The sequence below is a fragment of the Salmo salar genome, chromosome 13 (genome assembly GCF_965601325.2).
Source record: "Salmo salar chromosome 13, fSalSal1, whole genome shotgun sequence".
Taxonomy (NCBI): domain Eukaryota; kingdom Metazoa; phylum Chordata; class Actinopteri; order Salmoniformes; family Salmonidae; genus Salmo; species Salmo salar.
In genome coordinates this window covers 71,582,093-71,601,023 of record NC_138303.1, presented here as the reverse complement: position 1 = coordinate 71,601,023, position 18,931 = coordinate 71,582,093, and the positions used below count along the sequence as shown (strand labels likewise).

General features: G+C 42.9%; 1 protein-coding gene and 1 pseudogene across 3 annotated transcripts in view; one reads left to right on the top strand and one right to left on the bottom strand.

The window, feature by feature from the left end:
- LOC106567652 (roundabout homolog 3) overlaps window positions 1–18,931 on the top strand; it is a 306,687-nt gene that overhangs the window by 90,262 nt on the left and 197,494 nt on the right. The gene's annotated exons all lie outside the window — the stretch shown is intronic.
- On the bottom strand, window positions 16,268–16,984 carry LOC145859984 (uncharacterized; annotated as a pseudogene).

Genomic DNA, 18,931 nt, shown 5'->3' with positions numbered 1-18,931 from the left:
ATTGCACTAACGCCCCAAATTACGACCAATCTGGCTAATGTAACTCTTCCTCCTTTTTCACGGCAGCCATACTGTGTAGTGAGGTAGTGGTGTTGTCAAGAAAAGTTTAGGAAAATAAACAAAACTGTCTAAGGAAGGTTTCTAAAAAGCAAACCCCACTGATGTTTTTGTTCAATGGGCTACCATTAAACTTCAGAGGCTCAGGATCCAAGATTGGCCTAAATTGCTGGTAGTTTGTAGGCACCGGGAGATGCAGTGGTTTGAGGGCCCGCAGGGGCAAAATTAAGTGCGCACATTTCCCAGGCAGCTGGAGATGGCTAATGACGCTAGGCTAGCTACAGTATAGCTCCATCACAGGGCTCCATCCCCCATACTTACCCAGGGCAGAGGCCTCTTCTCCTGGTTGCATTTCCTCGCTTCACTCCCTTCCTAGAGGCCCCAGTAAGACCAGCGGGGAGTGAGTAAATCACCTGAAAGTAAAACAGGCAATCTCTTGGACACCCCACAGCTCTGTGTTTCTGTTTTTCCCCTACTCTTCTTGTGTTTTCATGGCTGGAATGGAAGGAAAGTAGTCTTCCTCCCCTCCATCTCCTGCTGTGGTGTACTCCCCTGCTTTTCTGGAAGTGGAGCGTTTTGCAGACATTAACATGGTAATGAAGGGAGGGAGGCAGGGATCGATGCTGGGGCCACTGTTTTTTAGCCGCGGTCAGGGAAGGCAAATGAAAAGCTACCCGCTGAGCCTTGAAGTGAAAAGCTGTGTAGCTACTTTTCCATTACCAGATTGACATTGTGAAGGTGTGTGCGTATGTGCGTGTGTGTGTGTGTGTTCGTGGTTGCGTTTATCTGTCTGTATATGAAAATATAAGTGGAAATAGCGTGTGTGAATACATTACCGTGTGGTGATTGTGTGATGTTTGTGTGCGTGTAGATGCATTTCAAGCCCTCTCTCCAATAGATCTGTGAATCAGAGGGCTAGAATTACCCTCCATCTATCTAACATAATCCCATCTACAGTATGAAGCCCTACACATTTTAGAGACGTGTAATCTTTCGTTGTATGCCCATGTAGCATGTAACACCTAACTATGCATGCAATCTATGTTTAGCAGATGATCAATTCCCTGGAAGCCATATCTACCATACATGTTGAAAAGGCCACACGCACGCACGCACGCACGCACGCACACACGCACACACACACACACACACACACACACACACACACACACACACACACACACACACACACACACACACACACACACACACACACACACACACACACACACACACACACACACACACACACACACACCAAATCTGCCACACAGTAACCTCCCAACTCCCATGAATAGGGGCATTATAATTCTGTAGATCGCTGCCACCACTACCATTACAACCCCATAATTGCCACTACCAATCTGCCGGCCGCCGGACGTGACAGCTTGACAACCATTCTCTTCATTAACACTCACAATGTTGTCGGAACGTTCCGTGAACGCTCCGGTGGGGAATGCCAGCCAATAACGTGCACATGCTCGAGCTTACATTCCAGGGGACCGTTTTTATGAATATTGGTGGAGGTGCATGGCAGATTAAATCCTATCAATGATATCTAATCAAAGTGGCTTTAGTGCTACATCTGGATATGGAAATTGGTAATTGCATTTCAGGAGGCTAATTCTTCCCCCCCAAAGGTAATTTTTTACATGACTAGCATGTTTCCATACACAGCAACAGTGGCCCCCAGGGCTTTATGTGGAAGCTAATTTAGCATGTCGATCTATTTTATTGCCTGCGTTTCAATTAAATTCCCTCACAACCTGGTTTAGTTTAATGGGCTGACACATATGGCAGCTTATCATTTTCTTTGCCAAGTACGTGTAACTGCGGTGACAATGAAACGACAATAGTAATAGTATATTGAATTATATGCTTTCTTTTCATTTAAATGTAATGGTATGGAAATAATCCAGTGGATCACTTATGCATTGATGGGGAGTTTGGCGTGGGAACCATGTTTTCAGATAAATACTAGGCATGTTTAGCCCCACACAAGTAGATATTGTGTTCGCAGTGGTCATTTTCATTTCCAATCATCAAAAGTGTCCCATCATGCCAGCCTACTTTGTCAGCTCGAAGCAAGAGCATTCCTGCTAACATATCATTACTATTCAGTGGGCGTCATTGGTTGGACATTATTAAAAAGAACACCAGAACTAATGGGAGTGTTGGCGAATCCTTTCTCTGTCAGAACACCTATAATAATGTCAGAAAATGTCATAACACATGACATAAACTGAAGACTACTTTCTTGACTCCTTCATAATACACTACTCTCTCCATACTGTGAGTTGTGAGTATATTAATACTAAGGACTGTAGCAGAGGGACAAAGCCTGTCTCATCCCTTTCTATCTCATCCAAATAAGTTTTGCAGGTGTGGTACACAACTTGTTACCATGAAAATCATAATCCAATGGCTAATTCAGTGTTTGTTGTTCTCTCCCTTTCTCTCTTCTCCACATCCTCTGGTGTCTTGATGGATGCTGTTTGCTTGGTATTCTGTCTCCTCAAGGTAAGTCTTTTTATTGTTTACTAGTAACTACCCTGGGATGAAGGCAGCTAGTTAATTTATCAATCTCTGGCCTTCGAATGTATTCCCACTTAGAGAGACGAGAATGTGAAAAGAGGACAGGAAAGAAGAGAAAGAGGCCTCTAAGAATGAAATATTATTACAACAAACTTACTTTTAATCCGTCTGTCTGCATATTTGAAGAAAAACTTGGGAATCAATCAATCCGTCATCATTAACACAATGGAAAAATCTAATGATTTATTATTGAAATATTGAAATATGGGCGACCAAGAAAAACAAATTAGTACAATTTAAGGTGAAGTGGCAAACAATAATGTAGGCACTAGGGATGGGAGCGTGAGCATCCAGGTCTGGGAAGATAAAATGTAGTTATTGTTTGTTTGTGTATGTAAATTGTTGTTCGTATGTATAAGTTTGTATCTGGAGGAAAAAGAAAAAGAAAGAAAAAGAACTCAGTGCTTGTCTCTTGTCCTCCTACAAATTAAACTGGGGACGCCATGACACTTAGTTACACGGACCTGGTACACTATATTGGATGGGAGGTGGAGGGAGGAAAAGGAGATTATGTTTTTTTGAATGACAGAAGAGTTTTTTCCCGTCATTTATTTGGGCCTGGGGTGGGGGGACTGTCCACATGTGTGTACAGTAAATTGAGGTGTGTGCATGTGTGAGTCGAGGTGTGAGCAACTGCATACATGTGTCTGTGTCCCATCTCCCCAGTGAAGGACAGACACAATCGATAGAAGCCATTAATGTTGCATGAGAGCAGGAAGAGAGGCAGTCACTGAGGTCTCTCCTCTTCCCCCACCACACACACACACACACACACACCACACACACACACACACACACACACACACACACACACACACACACACACACACACACACACACACACACACACACCCCCCCCCCCCCCCCCCCCCCCCCTGATTCTCTTTTATATTCCCCCAGTGTGTGTGTGACACGCTACTCCTCTCAGTGGGCTCATCTGAGCGAACAACCCCTTCCTCCCTCCCTTTCTTCCAGTCCCCCTCTCCCACAATGCCTTTCATCTGCGGTACCTGTGTGTGCATACAGAAAGAGGACTCCCTAGTCATTGGCCAATAGCACGAGGTCACCAGCGACTTCAAAAGCAGACTTCCATCCCAGTGGCTGACAGGAGACAAGCTGAGCAGCAGTCATTTTGAACTCTATCTCTCCCTTTTCTCATTTTCCTTTTTCCCTACACTTACAGTTGAAGTCGGAAGTTTACATACACTTAGGTTGGAGTCATTAAAACTCGTTTTTCAACCACTCCACACATTTCTTGTTAACAAACTATAGTTTTGGCAAGTAGGTTAGGACATCTACTTTGTGAATGACACAAGTAATTTTTCCAACAATTGTTTACAGAAAGATTATTCAATTTAAAATTCACTGTATCACTGTATCACAATTCCAGTAGGTCAGAAGTTTACATACACTAAGTTGACTGTGCCTTTAAACAGCTTGGAAAATTCCCCAAAATTATGTCATGGCTTCAGAATCTTCTGATAATTGACTGTGAAGCGGCGACTCTGGGATGCTGGCCTTCTATGCAGAGTTCCTCTGTCCAGTGTCTGTGTTCTTTTGCCCATCTTAATCTTTTATTTTATTGGCCAGTCTGAGATATGGCTTTTTCTTTGCAACTCTGCCTAGAAGGCCAGCATCCTGGAGTCGCCTCTTCACTGTTGACGTTGAGAATAGTGTTTTGCGGATACTATTTAATGAAGCTGCCAGTTGAGGACCTGTGAGGCGTCTGTTTCTCAAACTAGACACTCTAATGTTCTTGTCCTCTTGCTCAGTTGTGCACCGGGGCCTCCCACTCATCTTTCTATTCTGGTTAGAGCCAGTTTGCGCTGTTCTGTGAAGGGAGTAGTACACAGCGTTGTACAAGATCTTCAGTTTCTTGGCAATTTCTCACATGAAATAGCCTTCATTTCTCAGAATAAGAATAGACTGACGAGTTTCAGAGGAAAGGTATTTGTTTCTGGCCATTTTCAGCCTGTAATCGAACCCACAAACGCTGATTCTCCAGATACTCAACTAGTCTAAAGAAGGCCAGTTTTATTGCTTCTTTAATCAGAACAACAGTTTCAGCTGTGCTAACATAATTGCAAAAGGGTTCTCTAATGATCAATTAGCCTTTTAAAATGCTAAACTTGGATTAGCTAGCACAACGTGCCTTTGTAACACAGGAGGGATGGTTGCTGATAATGGGCCTCTGTACGCCTATGTAGATATTCCATTCAAAATCAGCTGTTTCCAGCTACAATAATCATTTACAACATTAACAATGTCTACACTGTATTTCTGATCAATTTGATGTTATTTTAATGGTCCAAAAATGTGCTTTTCTTTCAACAACAAAGACATTTCTAAGTGACCCCAAACTTTTGAATGGTAGTGTATATACATACATACAAATAGACACTTTTTTTTAGAATATACCTTTATTATTCCCCGCGAACCCTACCACCCCTCCCCAATTGGAGTAAACAAATAAACAATAACACTTAGGCTTCTACCTGCAGTTTATACATATTATACACATTTTACAGACACAATCTATTTTACAATAGTTTGATTTTGTTTGTTTTTAGTCCTGGCCGTTCCTCTATTTCTGATGTCCATCCAGTTTGATTTCTATTTGTAACTGTGCTATTTCACAAAAGTTCTGAACCTATATACATTTTACAGACCCCATATGTTTTACATTTGTTATCTTATTGTTATTAGTCCCACCCATTCAACCCCTCCCATCTATATCTTAATACCATCCATTTTGGATTTCCAGTTGCCATATATTTTTCAACTGTGCTGTGATGCTTCACAAAGGTAATGAACCTTTCTATCCTAATTTTTGCTAAAATAATTATAATAACATTTATCAATTGACTATGTCTTTTCAAATCACCCAGTATTGCTATCTGCAGTGTTAGTTCTAGGTAAATGTTGCAATTCTTCAGCCATTCCTGCATTTGGGGCAGCAGGTAGCCTAGTGGTTAGAGCATTGGACTAGTAACTGAACGGTTGCAAGATCAAATCCCCGAGCTGACAAGGTAAAAATCTGTCATTCTGCCCCTGATCAAGGCAGTTAACCCACTGTTCCTAGGCTGTCATTGAAAATAAGACTTTGTTCTTAACTGACTTGCCTAGTTAAATAAAGGTTAAAAAAAACATCCTGGACCTGTGACTAAAACGAGCTACATATGGACAGTACCAAAATAAATGATCTTATGACTTTGCCTCCTTGTAGCAAAATCTGCAGAGTTGGGAAGATTGTATCCCCCATAGATTGTCTAAGGCCTTGACATATCGAGCTGGAGAAAAAAAATACTACTGGGTCTAGACTAGTTTTTCTGCTGGACTACATCTAGCAGAGGAAATAAGATGAGATAGCAGATTCCCATGGGGGAGAAAAGCAATGGTATAATGGTTTCTCTTTCCATGGCTCCTTGAAATTTCAAATTGATGTTTTGTGCGTTGATGGTTGTCAATGCACACTACTGTACAGTACCAGTCAAAAGTTTGGACACACCTACTCATTCAAGGGTTTTTCTTTATTTGAACTATTTTCTACATTTCTATAATAATAGTGAAGACAACAAAACTATGAAATAACACATTATTGAATCATGTAGTAAAGTGTTAAACAAATCAAAATATATTTTAGCTTTTAGATTCTGCAAAGTAGGCACCCTTTGCCTTAATGACAGCTTTGCACACTCTTGGCATTCTCTCAACCAGCTTCATGAGGTAGTCACCTGGAATGCATTTCAATTAACAGGTGTGCCTTGTTAAAAGATCATTTGTGGAATTTCTTTCCTTCTTAATGCGTTGTGTTGTGACAAGGTAGGGGTGGTATATAGAAGATAGCTCTATTTGGTAAAATACCAAGTCCATATTATGGCAAGAACAGCTCAAATAAGCAAAAAGAAATGACAGTCCATCATTACTTTAAGACATGAAGGTCAGTCAATGCGGAACATTTCAAAAACTTTGAAAGTATCACTCATACTGTGTCAATGATGGCCCCGACGGAGATGACAGCATCGCGACTAGCTCTTAGGAAATTGCAGTATTTTGTTTGTTTTTGTAATTTTTTTTACATTATTAGCTCAGGAACTGTTTTGTGTCATTACATACAGCCAGAAAGAACTATCGGATATTAGAGCAGCGGTAACTCACTAGAACTTCCAGCATTACTGTCACAAGCGTCGGAAGGATTAGACCAAAGCGCAGTGTGTTGAGTGCTCATCTTCTTTTATTAGAGTAACGTGAACACTTAAACAAAAAATAACAAAACGACACACGACAGTTCCGTAAGGTAACATAGACTATGCGAAATACAACCACCCACAACCCACAGGAAAAAACAGGCTGCCTAAGTATGGCTTCCAATCAGAGACAACGAAAGACACCTGCCTCTGATTGGAAACCATACTCGGCCACACATAGAAAATGAACATAGAAAATGAAAGCTAGAACACATCCCCATGGAACAAACCAACCCCAAAACACACAAAAACAACACCCTCTGCCACACTCTGACCATACTACAATGAAAAATGACCCCTTTTACTGGTCAGGACGTGACAATTACGACCAAGATTAGGACTTCCCTGGAGCAAATCCTTTGTTGGCTCACCCCAGAGCAATTGAACTTATTCCAGAGGCTGACTCAAAACAATGCCGGCGGAGGAGAGGTTCTCGGGACGGTCTTCTGGTCCGACTTAGGAAGCATGCACACCCCCCCCCTGCTCCCGAGTATTTTACTCGCTAATGTCCAATCTCTGGATAATAAAGTTGATGAGCTCAAGGCAAGAGTTGCTTTTCAGAGAGATACCAGAAACATGGCTCTCTCGAGATATACTGTCTGACTCTGAAAAGCCAGTTGGGTTTTCAGTACATCGCACCGACAGGAACAAACATCTCTCTGGGAAGCAGAAGGGTAGAGGTATATGTTTTATGATTAACGACTTATGGAGTAACTGTGATAACATTTTTATTTATTTTATTTCACCTTTATTTAACCAGGTAGGCTTGATGAGAACAAGTTCTCATTTACAACTGCGACCTGGCCAATATAAAGCACAGCAGTTCGACACATACAACAACATTAAGTTACACATGGAATAAACAAACATACAGTCAATAATACAGTAGAAAAAGAAAAGTTTAAATACAGTGAGTGCAAATGAGGTAAGATAAGGGAGGTAGGCAATAAATAGGCCATGGTGGCGAAGTAATTTCAATATAGCAATTAAACACTGGAATGGTAGATGTGCAGAAGATGAATGTGCAGGTAGAGACACTGGGGTGCAAAGGAGCAAGATAAATAAATAAATACAGTATGGGGATGAGGTAGTTGGATGAGCTGCTTACAGATGGGCTATGTACAGGTGCAGTGATCTGTGAGCTGCTTTGACAGCTGGTGCTTAAAGCTAGTGAGGGAGATATGAGTCTCCAGCTTCAGTGATTTTTTTGCAGTTCGTTCCAGTCATTGGCAGCAGAGAACTGGAAGGGAAGGAGGCCAAAGGAGGAATTGGCTTTGGGGGTGACCAGTGAGATATACCTGCTGGAGCGCATGCTACGGGTGGGTGCTGCTATGGTGACCAGTGAGCTGTCCACTCATGCTTCTAGATGGCCACCATTGTCCCTGTACCTAAGAAAGCAAAAGTAATTTAACTAAATGACTATCGCTCCGTAGCACACACTTCTGTCATCATGAAGTACTTTGAGAGACTGGTCAAGAATCATATCACCTCCCCCATACCTGTCACCCTAGACCCACTTCAATTTGCTTACCGCCCCAATAGATCCACAGACGATGCAATCACCACCACACTGCACACTGCCCTGTCCCATCTGTAAGAATGCTGTTCATTGACTATAGCTCAGCATTCATCACCATAGTACCCTCCAAGCTCATCATCAAGCTCAAGGCCCTGGGTCTGAAACCCCGCCCTGTGCAACAGGGTCCTAGAGTTCCTGACGGGTCACCCCCAGGTGGTAAAGGTAGGAAACAACACCTCTTCACTGATCCTCAACACAGGGGCCCCACAAGGGTGCGTGCTCAGCCCCCTCCTGTCATCCCTGTTCACCCATGACTGCGTGGCCAAGCCCGTCTCCAACTCAATCATCAAGTTTGCAGATGACACAACAGTAGTAGGCTTGATTACCAACAACAATGAGACAGCCTACAAGCAGTAGGTGAGGGCTCTGGGAGTGTGGTGCCAGGAAAATAACCTCTCACTCAACGTCAACAAAACTAAGGAGATGATTGTGGACTTCAGGAAACAGCAGAGGGAGCACCCCCCATCCACATCGATGGGACCGAAGTGGAGAAGGTGGAAAGCTTCAAGTTCCTCGGCATACACATCACTGACAAACTAAAATGGTCCACCCACACAGACAGTGTGGTGAAGAAGGCGCAACAGCGCCTCTTCAACCTCAGCAGGCTAAAGAAATTTGGCTTAGCACCTAAAACCCTCACAAACTTTTACAGATGCACAATTGAGAGCATCATATCGGACTGTATCACCGCCTGGTACGGCAACTGCACCACCCACAACCACAAAGCTCTCCAGAGGGTGGTGCGGTCTGCCCAACACATTACCGGGGGCAAACTTCCCGCCCTCTTAGACACCTACAGCACCCGATGCCATAGGAAGGGCAGAAAGATCATCAAGAACATCAACCACTGCCACTGCCTGTTCACTCTGTTATCATCCAGAAGGCAAGGTCAGTACAGGTGCATCAAAGCTGGGACCGAGAGACTAAAAAACAATTTCTATCTCAAGGCCATCAGACTACTAAACAGCCATCACTAGCACATCAGAGGCTGTGGCCTATAGACATAGATTAGGAATCTCTGGCCACCTTTAGAAATGGATCACTAGCCACTTTCTGTCACGCGTGTCGTAAGGAGAGGACCAAAACGCAGCAGGAATATGTACACTCATCTTCTTTTATTGGGACAAAGAAGGAAAAACCCAAAACAAACACGTATACACAACACAACGACGAATAACAGGCCGGTAAGGCACAAAGCTATACACAGCACAATCTCCCACAAACGAACAGGTGAAAACAGGCTCCCTAAGTATGACTCTCAATCAGCAACAACGATGTACAGCTGTTCCTGATTGAGAGTCATACCAGGCCAACACAGAAATACAAAACTAGAACAGCCCCTTAGAAATACAAACACAAGAACATACCCAACACCCCAGAACACATCAATCAAATAGCCCTCTACAATACACACACACCCCGGACCACCTAAATCAACTACCCCCTCTACATCGACACTTACACCAATAAACCCCAGAAACACTCTACACAAAATATCCCTCTATCTAAACACATACACAAAACCATGAAAACAAATTCCCTCTGCCACGTCCTGACCAAACTACAATAACAAATAGACCCCTTTACTGGTCAGGACGTGACACTTTCTTATCTTGCATTACTCTTCTCATATGTATAAACTGCAATCCACACTATTCTACGGTATCTTAGTGAAATTGTGTTTACATATTGCATCACCCATCTCATATGTACATACTGTATTGTATTCTGTACTACACCACTGACTGTTAAACAGCCATCTCCAGCACATCAGAGGCTGCTGCCTATAGACATAGATTAGGCTACTTTAAGGACATGAAATACTAATCACTTTAATAATGTCTCCATATCTTGCATTACTCATCTCATATGTATAAACTGTACTCTATACTATTCTACGATATCTTAGTCACTTTAATTGTGTGTAAATATGGCATCACCCATCTCATATGTATATACTGTGTTCTATACTATGGCATTGTATCTTAGTCCTATGCCGCTCTGACATACAGTATATGTATATATTCTTAATCCATTCCTTACTTAGATTTACGTGTATTTTGCGTATATGTTGTGAAACTGTTAGGTATTACTTGTTAGATATTACTGCACTGTCAGAGCTAGAAGAACAAGCATTTCGCTACACCTGCAATGACATCTACTAAACACGTGTATGTGACCAATACATTTTATTTGATTTCATACTTATGTGGCATGTTCCTAAGAGCGTGAATTGAGCTGCAGAGGAGAAAGGACATGCATTTGGAACAAAAGCCATCTGGAAAAATATTCCCTATATAGTGCACTACTTTTGTAGTGCAAAAGTAGTGCATAGAGAATAGGGTGCCATTTGGGACACAAACTCCCCTTGACACCTCTTAAGACCATCTCAATCTGGGGCCCTGTTTCGAAGACGATGGCTTTACGAAATGTGTTTACGAATGTTTTTCCGAACATGTTTGACGGCCTTTGATCTGTCCGTCACACATCACGCTACACTCCATATTTTCCTGTTCCACCAACCAACGATGCCCTGTAGAAAAGCGTTTTCTTTTCCTAATTAACACGTTTCATAGCAAGCCTTTGGATTCTGTTCAACTTCAGACAATTTAAACGGATGGCTATTTCTATTCCATGCCGTTTCAGGCAGGCAGGGTGGAGGGAGACGCTATGGGGTCCTTGTTGGAGGCACACTGGGGGAAAGCTACTGAGAGACTGTGAGCTTGTGTTGTAAAGCTAACGCTTATTTGATTTATTAAGAGGTTTGTTGCTTTCTGGCTGCTTGAAAGTGGGGCAGCATGCATGATGAGCTGAACATCTCACATTAGACTCACAAGCAATTGGCATGATTGAACAGTGGCACTTACATGAAAGAGAGAGGGCAAGAGAGAGAGAGAGAGAGGGCGAGAGAGAGAGAGAAAGAGGGAGAGTGTGTGTCTCGGGTGGAATTTGGGGATTTACCCCAAAGGGGAAACTTACACTGAAAACGCACACCCACGCACACACATAAAAGCATACATGATGCCTACACAAGTGAGCAAACACACACTTCAAACACAGCACACAAGAAAACCAGTTCAATCAGACTCATCATGTCAGACAGACTGACATCTCAGAAACATACATTACTAGGCTACATGCAAATAGAGTCGGACAGGTACACGCACGCACGCACACACACACATATTTTTGAGGGAGAAATATGCTGTGGAGACAGACTTTGTATACAAACTTTGTAGAAGCAAAGCATGCGTGAAGGATGTCATGCTGCTTGCTTAGCGTATACCGCTTCCTCCTGATTCATTTCACACCAAGGTTCGAACCCAGGAACTCTGCCTTGCTAGCACACGACTACTGCCCTCCTGAAGAATCCTACAAATCGCCACCCTAGAAAAGCTGGCTATTCAATGGTGCAAGTGGGGACACTTCAGGCTGAGGAGTAAGTTTCACACATCCCTATGTCCTACACTTGCTACAGTGCAAATGTGAAGTATAAGCATGTGCTCATATATATACTGTATTTCCCAGTGTACAGCATATTTCTCTATAGATGTAAGACTGTGCATGGTGAGCAGTGGGAATATTATGTTGCTATAAGTTCTCCCTGGTGTCTATTTAAAAACAACTATTGAAAGTGACTGGAAAAGATCCTTTCCCCTTGGTGGGATTTAAATTAGTTTAGCAGTGTAGCAGAAGGATGCTCCTTTCTCTCCCCCTTCTTTCTCTATATCTCTTCCCCCCTCTTTCTCCCCTTTCTCTCCCTGTCTCTCTCTCCGTCTCTATCTTTCTCTCCTTCTAAATCATTTCTCCTATCTAGCTGGAGGGAGGAAAGAAAAGAGGAGGGAAAACTGTGAACTAGTTAATTGCAGCTTTTAATTGAATCCCAGGAGCATTTTGAGGCCCGATGGTGATTGGAATCAAATAGCAGAGTTCCATTTGTTTTTCCATTCTCCTAAATTCTTCAAAAAACAAATGGCTGAAGCGAAGGATTCTGGGATGTGCTCGGGGCCAATCAGTTATAAGTTATGAGGTTGTGTAACGAAGTCACGGCACCCCCCACAACCATCCAACTCTACTTCTATTTCACTCTAGCCCTCTCTACACTATCTACCACTATCTATCTTCCCCTCTCCTTCCCTTACTATCCTCCAAGTTAGCTGTTTCGGTCATGATTTATTTCTCTTCATTATACTTGCTTTCACTATTCATTCACAGCATAGTAATGCCTACCTTCCTCCCACCCTCTCCCTTTATCTTTCTTCTTGTGTAGCAGAGCTTTATTCCTCTCTCCCACCTTCATTTCTCTTGGAACAACAAGTTGACCCGCCCTCTGTGCCCTACCTCCTCTGTTTCCCCTCTCCCTGTGTTTTTCTCTCTCTGTCTGTCTTTGTGTCCCCCTTCCTCTCATCCCACTCTCTCTCTCTCTCTCTCTCTCTCTCTCTCAATTCAGGCCTAATTAGGGAGATGCCTTCCTGATCAATAGGCCTTCCTCTCGGGAGAGCGAGCAGCCCAGCCCAGCCAGTGTGGCATGTGTGTGTGTGTGTGTGTGTGTGTGTGTGTGTGTGTGTGTGTGTGTGGGTGTGTGTGTGTGTGTGTGTGTGTGTGTGTGTGTGTGTGTGTGTGTGTGTGTGTGTGTATGTCGAGTAGTAGGGAGCCAAGGGGGTGGTGCGAAGACAGTCCACCTAGGGGACAACAAGGCTATGTACGCACACACAGAAAAACACACACAAACACACACGCTCGCTCTCCTTTGTACTCGACAAACACACCCCACTTCACAGTGAGCACTGACATACACACAGACGCACGCACACAATGGCATATTCGTTTCTTATCTTCCTAGCTCTTGGTCTCTCGTTTGGTACCAGGTGTAAGACAAAGAGCTAGAGTTGAGCGGCTAAAGTTGAGCGGCTAAAGTGACACAACGCTATCGTATTACTCGTTGTGACACCACGCTACCTTATGTTTTATAACCGCTGTCAAACGAGGGGTCAAATAAAATAACATCAAGCTTTATTTATATAGTGCATTTCAAACATGAATGCAACGCATTGCATTTCACAATGAAAAACAATGAAAATAAAAACAGAAATATTTACTACACAACAAACATAAGAGGATAAAAAACTAAAGAATAACAATAAAAACCGCAAGACTAAAAAAGCACCCTAGGGAAAAGCAAAGCTAAAAAGGTGTGTTTTAAGATTTCTTTTAAATACTGTGCCTTGCAAAAGTATTCATCCCCCTTGGCATTTTTCCTATTTTGTTGCATTACAACCTGTAATTTAAATTGATTTTTATTTGGATTTCATATAATGGACATACACAAAATATTCCAAATTGGTGAAGTAAAATGAAAAAAATTACTTGTTTCAAAAACCGCTAAAAAAACACTGTTCTGAAAGGCCCCAGAGTCTGCAACACCACTAAGCAAGGGGCACCACCAAGTAAGCGGCACCATGAAGACCAAGAAGCTCTCCAAACAGGTCAGGGAAAATGTTGTGGAGAAGTACAGATCAGGGTTGGGTTACAAAAAAATGTCAGAAACTTTGAACATCCCACGTAGCACCATTAAATACGTTATTCAAAAATGGAAAGAATATGGCAACACAACAAACCTGCCAAGAGAGGGCTACCTACCAAAACCCACAGACCAAGCAAGGAGGGCATTAATCAGAGAGGCAACAAAGAGACCAAAGATAACCTTGAAGGAGCTGCAAAGCTCCACAGCAGAGATTGGAGTATCTGTCCATAGGACCACTTTAAGCCATACATTCCACAGAGCTGGGCTTTACAGAAGAGTAGCCAGAAAAAAAGCCATTGCTTAAAGAAAAAAATAAGCAAACACGTTTGGTGTTTGCCAAAAGGCATGTGGGAGACTCCCCAAACATACGGAAGAAGGTACTCTGGTCAGATTAAACTAAAATGGAGCTTTTTGGCCATCAAGGAAAAGCTATGTCTGGCCCAGACTCAACAACTCTCATCACCCCGAGGAACCCATCCCGACAGTGAAGCATGGTGGTGGCAGCACCATGCTGTGGGGATGTTTTTCATCGGCAGGGACTGGGAAACTGGTCAGAATTGAAGGAATGATGGATGGCGCAAAATACAGGGAAATTCTTGATGGAAACCTGTTTCAGTCTTCCAGAGATTTGAGACTGGGATGGAGATTCACCTTCCAGCAGGACAATGACCCTAAGCAACTGCTAAAGCAACACTAGACTGGTTTAAGAGGAAACATTTACATGTCTTGGAATGGCCTAGTCAAAGCCCAGACCTCAAACCAATTGAGAATATGTGGTATGACTTAAAGATTGCGGTACACCAGTGGAACCCATCCAACTTGAAGGAGCTGGAGCAGTTTTGCTTTGAAGAATGGGCAAAAATCCCAGTGGCTAGATGTGTCAAGCTTATAGAGACATACCCCAAGAGACTTGCAGCTTATATTTTTGCAAAAGGTGGCTCTACAAAGTATTGACTTTGGGGAGGTGAATACTTATGCACGCTCAAGTGTTCCATTTTTTTGTCTTATTTCCTGTTCGTTTCACAATAAAAAATGTTTTGCATCTTCAAAGTGGTATGCATGTTGTGTAAATCAAGTTATACAAACCCCCCCAAAAATCAATTTTAATTCCAGGTTGTAAGGCAACAAAATAGGAAAAATACCAAAGGGGGTGAATTCAAGCCACTGTATGTCCACAGTTTCGGCCCCCCTCGGGTTCTCTGGCAAGCTACTCCAGAGGCAGGGGTCATAGTAACTAAAGGTTGCCTCTCCATGCCTCTTAGTCCTAGACTTTGGGATAGGTAAAAAAGGCCAGTGCTAGAAGCGCTGAGGGACCTAATGGGTACATAACTCAAAAGCATGTCTGATATGTATTGGGGTGCACAATCGTGAATTGATTTAAAAACCAATAGAATAATCTTCAAATGAATTCTAAAACTCACAGACAGCCAGTGCAGAGACTTTAAAAACGATGCAATCTCCAGACAGGAGAGCATTACAGTAGTTAGTTAAGCCTGCTTGTAATAAAATTGTGGATAAGTCTCTCTGTATCAGCCGGAGATAGAAACGGCACCACCTTAGCAATGTTCCTGAGGTGGTAAAAAGCTATTTTGGTCATATTCCTAATATGTTATTCCGAAATTGAGTTCAGGGGCTTTCGAGCTGATGACTTTGTGGCTTTGTTGTTTGAAGTCCTGGGTGGTTAAGTTGTTTTGGTGTCCTAGAACAAGGTAATTTGCCTGTAATTGCCCTAGAAGGCTGGTAAGGCTACACTGCTAAACTCAGCAAAAAAAGAAACGTCCTCTCACTGTCAACTGCGTTTATTTTCAGCAAACTTAACATGTGTAAATATTTGTATGAACATAACAAGATTCAACAACTGAGACATAAACTGAACAAGTTCCACAGACATGTGACTAAAAAAATTGAATAATGTGTCCCTGAACAAAGTGGGGGTCAAAATCAAAAGTAACAGTCAGTATCTGGTGTGGCGACCAGCTGCATTAAGTACTGCAGTGCATCTCCACCTCATGGACTGCACCAGATTTGCCAGTTCTTGCTGTGAGATGTTACCCCACTCTTCCACCAAGGCACCTGCAAGTTCCCGGACATTTCTTGGGGGAATGGCCCTAGCCCTCACCCTCCGATCCAACAGGTCCCAGATGTGCTCAATGGGATTGAGATCCGAGCTTTTCACTGGCCGTGGCAGAACACTGACATTCCTGTCTTGCAGTAAATCACGCACAGAACGAGCAGTATGGCTGGTGGCATTGTCATGCTGGAGGGTTATGTCAGGATGAGCCTGCAGGAAGGGTACCACATGAGGGAGGAGGATGTCTTCCCTGTAACGCATAGCCTTGAGATTGCCTGCGATGACAACAAGCTTAGTCCGATGATGATGTGACACAGACCAGACCATGACCAGACCATGACGGACCCTCCACCTCCAAATCGATCCCGCTCCAGAGTACAGGCCTCGATGTAACGCTCGTTCCTTCAACAATAAACGCAAATCCAACCATCACCCCTGGTGAGACAAAACCGTGACTTGTCAGTGAATAGCACTTTTTGCCAGTCCTGTCTGGTCCAGCGACAGTGGGTTTGTGCCCATAGGCGACGTTGTTGCCGGTGATATCTGGTGAGGACCTGCCTTACAACAGGCCTACAAGCCCTCAGTCCAGCCTCTCTCAGCCTATTGCGGACAGTCTGAGCACTGATGGAGGAATTGTGCGTTCCTACTGTAACTCGAGCAGTTCTTGTTGCCATCCTGTACCTGTCCCACAGGTGAGATGTTCGGATGTACTGATCCTGTGCAGGTGTTGTTACACGTGGTCTGCCACTGCGTGGATGATCAGCTGTCCATCCTGTCTCCCTGTAGCGCTGTCTTAGGCGTCTCAGAGTACGGACATTGCAATTTATTGCCCTGGATACATCTGCAGTCCTCATGCCTCCTTGCGGCATGCCTAAGGCACGTTCATGCAGATGAGCAGGGACCCTGGGCATCTTTCTTTTGGTGTTTTTCAGAGTCAGTAGAAAGGCCTCTTTAGTGTCCTAAATTGTCATAACTGTGACCTTAATTATCTACCGTCTGTAAGCTGTTAGTGTCTTAACGACCGTTCCACAGGTGCATGTTCATTCATTGTTTATGGTTAATTGAACAAGCATGAGAAACAGTGTTTAAACCCTTTACAATGAAGATTTGTGAAGTTATTTGGATTTTTTACAAATTATCTTTGAAAGACAGGGTCCTGAAAAAGGGACATTTCTTTTTTTGCTGAGTTTATATTGCTAGCTAAATTACATATGGAACTGTGCTGGAGTTTCTTTTCATTTTACTCTTCTGGCTTTTGAAAGTGTTTCTGTAATTCAAAATAAATAATACAAACCTTGACATCATCGTCAGCAAATTAATTGGTTTCATAGCGGAAGACCCTAGGATGACTAGCAGACTCCATTGCATGCAAATGTTGCATAGCTCTCAATATACATAATTGATGCTAAATTCTCACTAATGTCCCTTTTAAAGTTGACTGGGGAACGCCACAGCCTCAAGGTCATAACAGAAGCAGTCTATTTCATTTTCATAACATTTGGACAAAAGATTTGACTAAGAGCAAAGTGAATCACAGTAAGTCAGTTCAATAAAGGGAGGATGTATCTAAACAACTAACCTAATCAGAATAATGCAGTAGTAAGGAGTGTTTGTGTATGGTTGTGTACTACCTATGAGAGAGGGGCCTGGGGCCGTGTGGGACCATCTAGGGCCTCTGGCTGAGGGTAACAGTTACACACTGACAGCCACAAGGCCTGCTGCTCCTCTTTTTCCTGCATGTACTCTAGAGCAAGTAAAAATCAGATTGCCTTATGTCTGCTGTGAGTGTGTGGTGTGTGTGTGTGGATGTGTTTAACTATTTTTGTGGTGTGTGTGTATGTGTGTGTGTGTGTGTGTGTGTGTGTGTGTGTGTGTGTGTGTGTGTGTGTGTGTGTGTGTGTGTGTGTGTGTGTGTGTGTGTGTGTGTGTGTGTGTGTGTGTGTGTGTTTGTATGTGTGTGAGAGAGAAAGTGCATTTTGAGAGAGAGAATGTGTGTGTTTGTGTGTGTGTATGCACAAGCGTGCATGTATGTGACTATTTAATTGACATTTTCATATAAATCTTACATAACTTCCTGCCAAAACACAGCAGCCAGTTAGAATAGCCTAATGGTTATCTCTGTCCATGTGTGCCTTATTCCACTGATAGACTGCGGAAGTGTGTTCAAGGCTTCAAAGGATGTCAAATATGCAAAGTATATACAATCAAAACTCACACAGTGAACATTTTAAAGTGAGAGTCAAACAGAAATAAGATTATCTTCAAGTCCCAACTGTCTTATTAGGCATTCAGGGAATAGGCATTTGTAACTCTCACACAATTAGTGAAGGGTGTGGGAGAAAGATGATAGTGTGTTTTGCACCATACTGTATGCTGACTACAGGTTTATTAATGATGGATTTATCACATTCTTAGTTTGTGTGTGTGTGTGTGTGTGTGTGTGTGTGTGTGTGTGTGTGTGTGTGTGTGTGTGTGTGTGTGTGTGTGTGTGTGTGTGTGTGTGTGTGTGTGTGTGTGTGTGTGTGAAAGAGAGCATATCTGTGAATAAGTGTGTCTCAGTGTATGGATTATTATGTGCATATTCATTTGTTTCAACATCAATATTTAATCCGTTTTTTACATGTGCACATAAGTGTGTGTGGGTAGCCTACACGAGTGTGTTGTTGGCATGGTGCAGCCTCTTTAGACTGATTACCCCACCAGCTGGAGGTAGAGGGCTATCGTTTGGGTTATTAATGAGCTCCATTGAATCGGACAGAGAGCATGGTGCATGGCCAGGGTGGGCACCTCCTTTTAGCAACAGTGAGGGAAAAAAGTATTTGATCCCCTGCTGATTTTGTACGTTTGCCCACTGACAA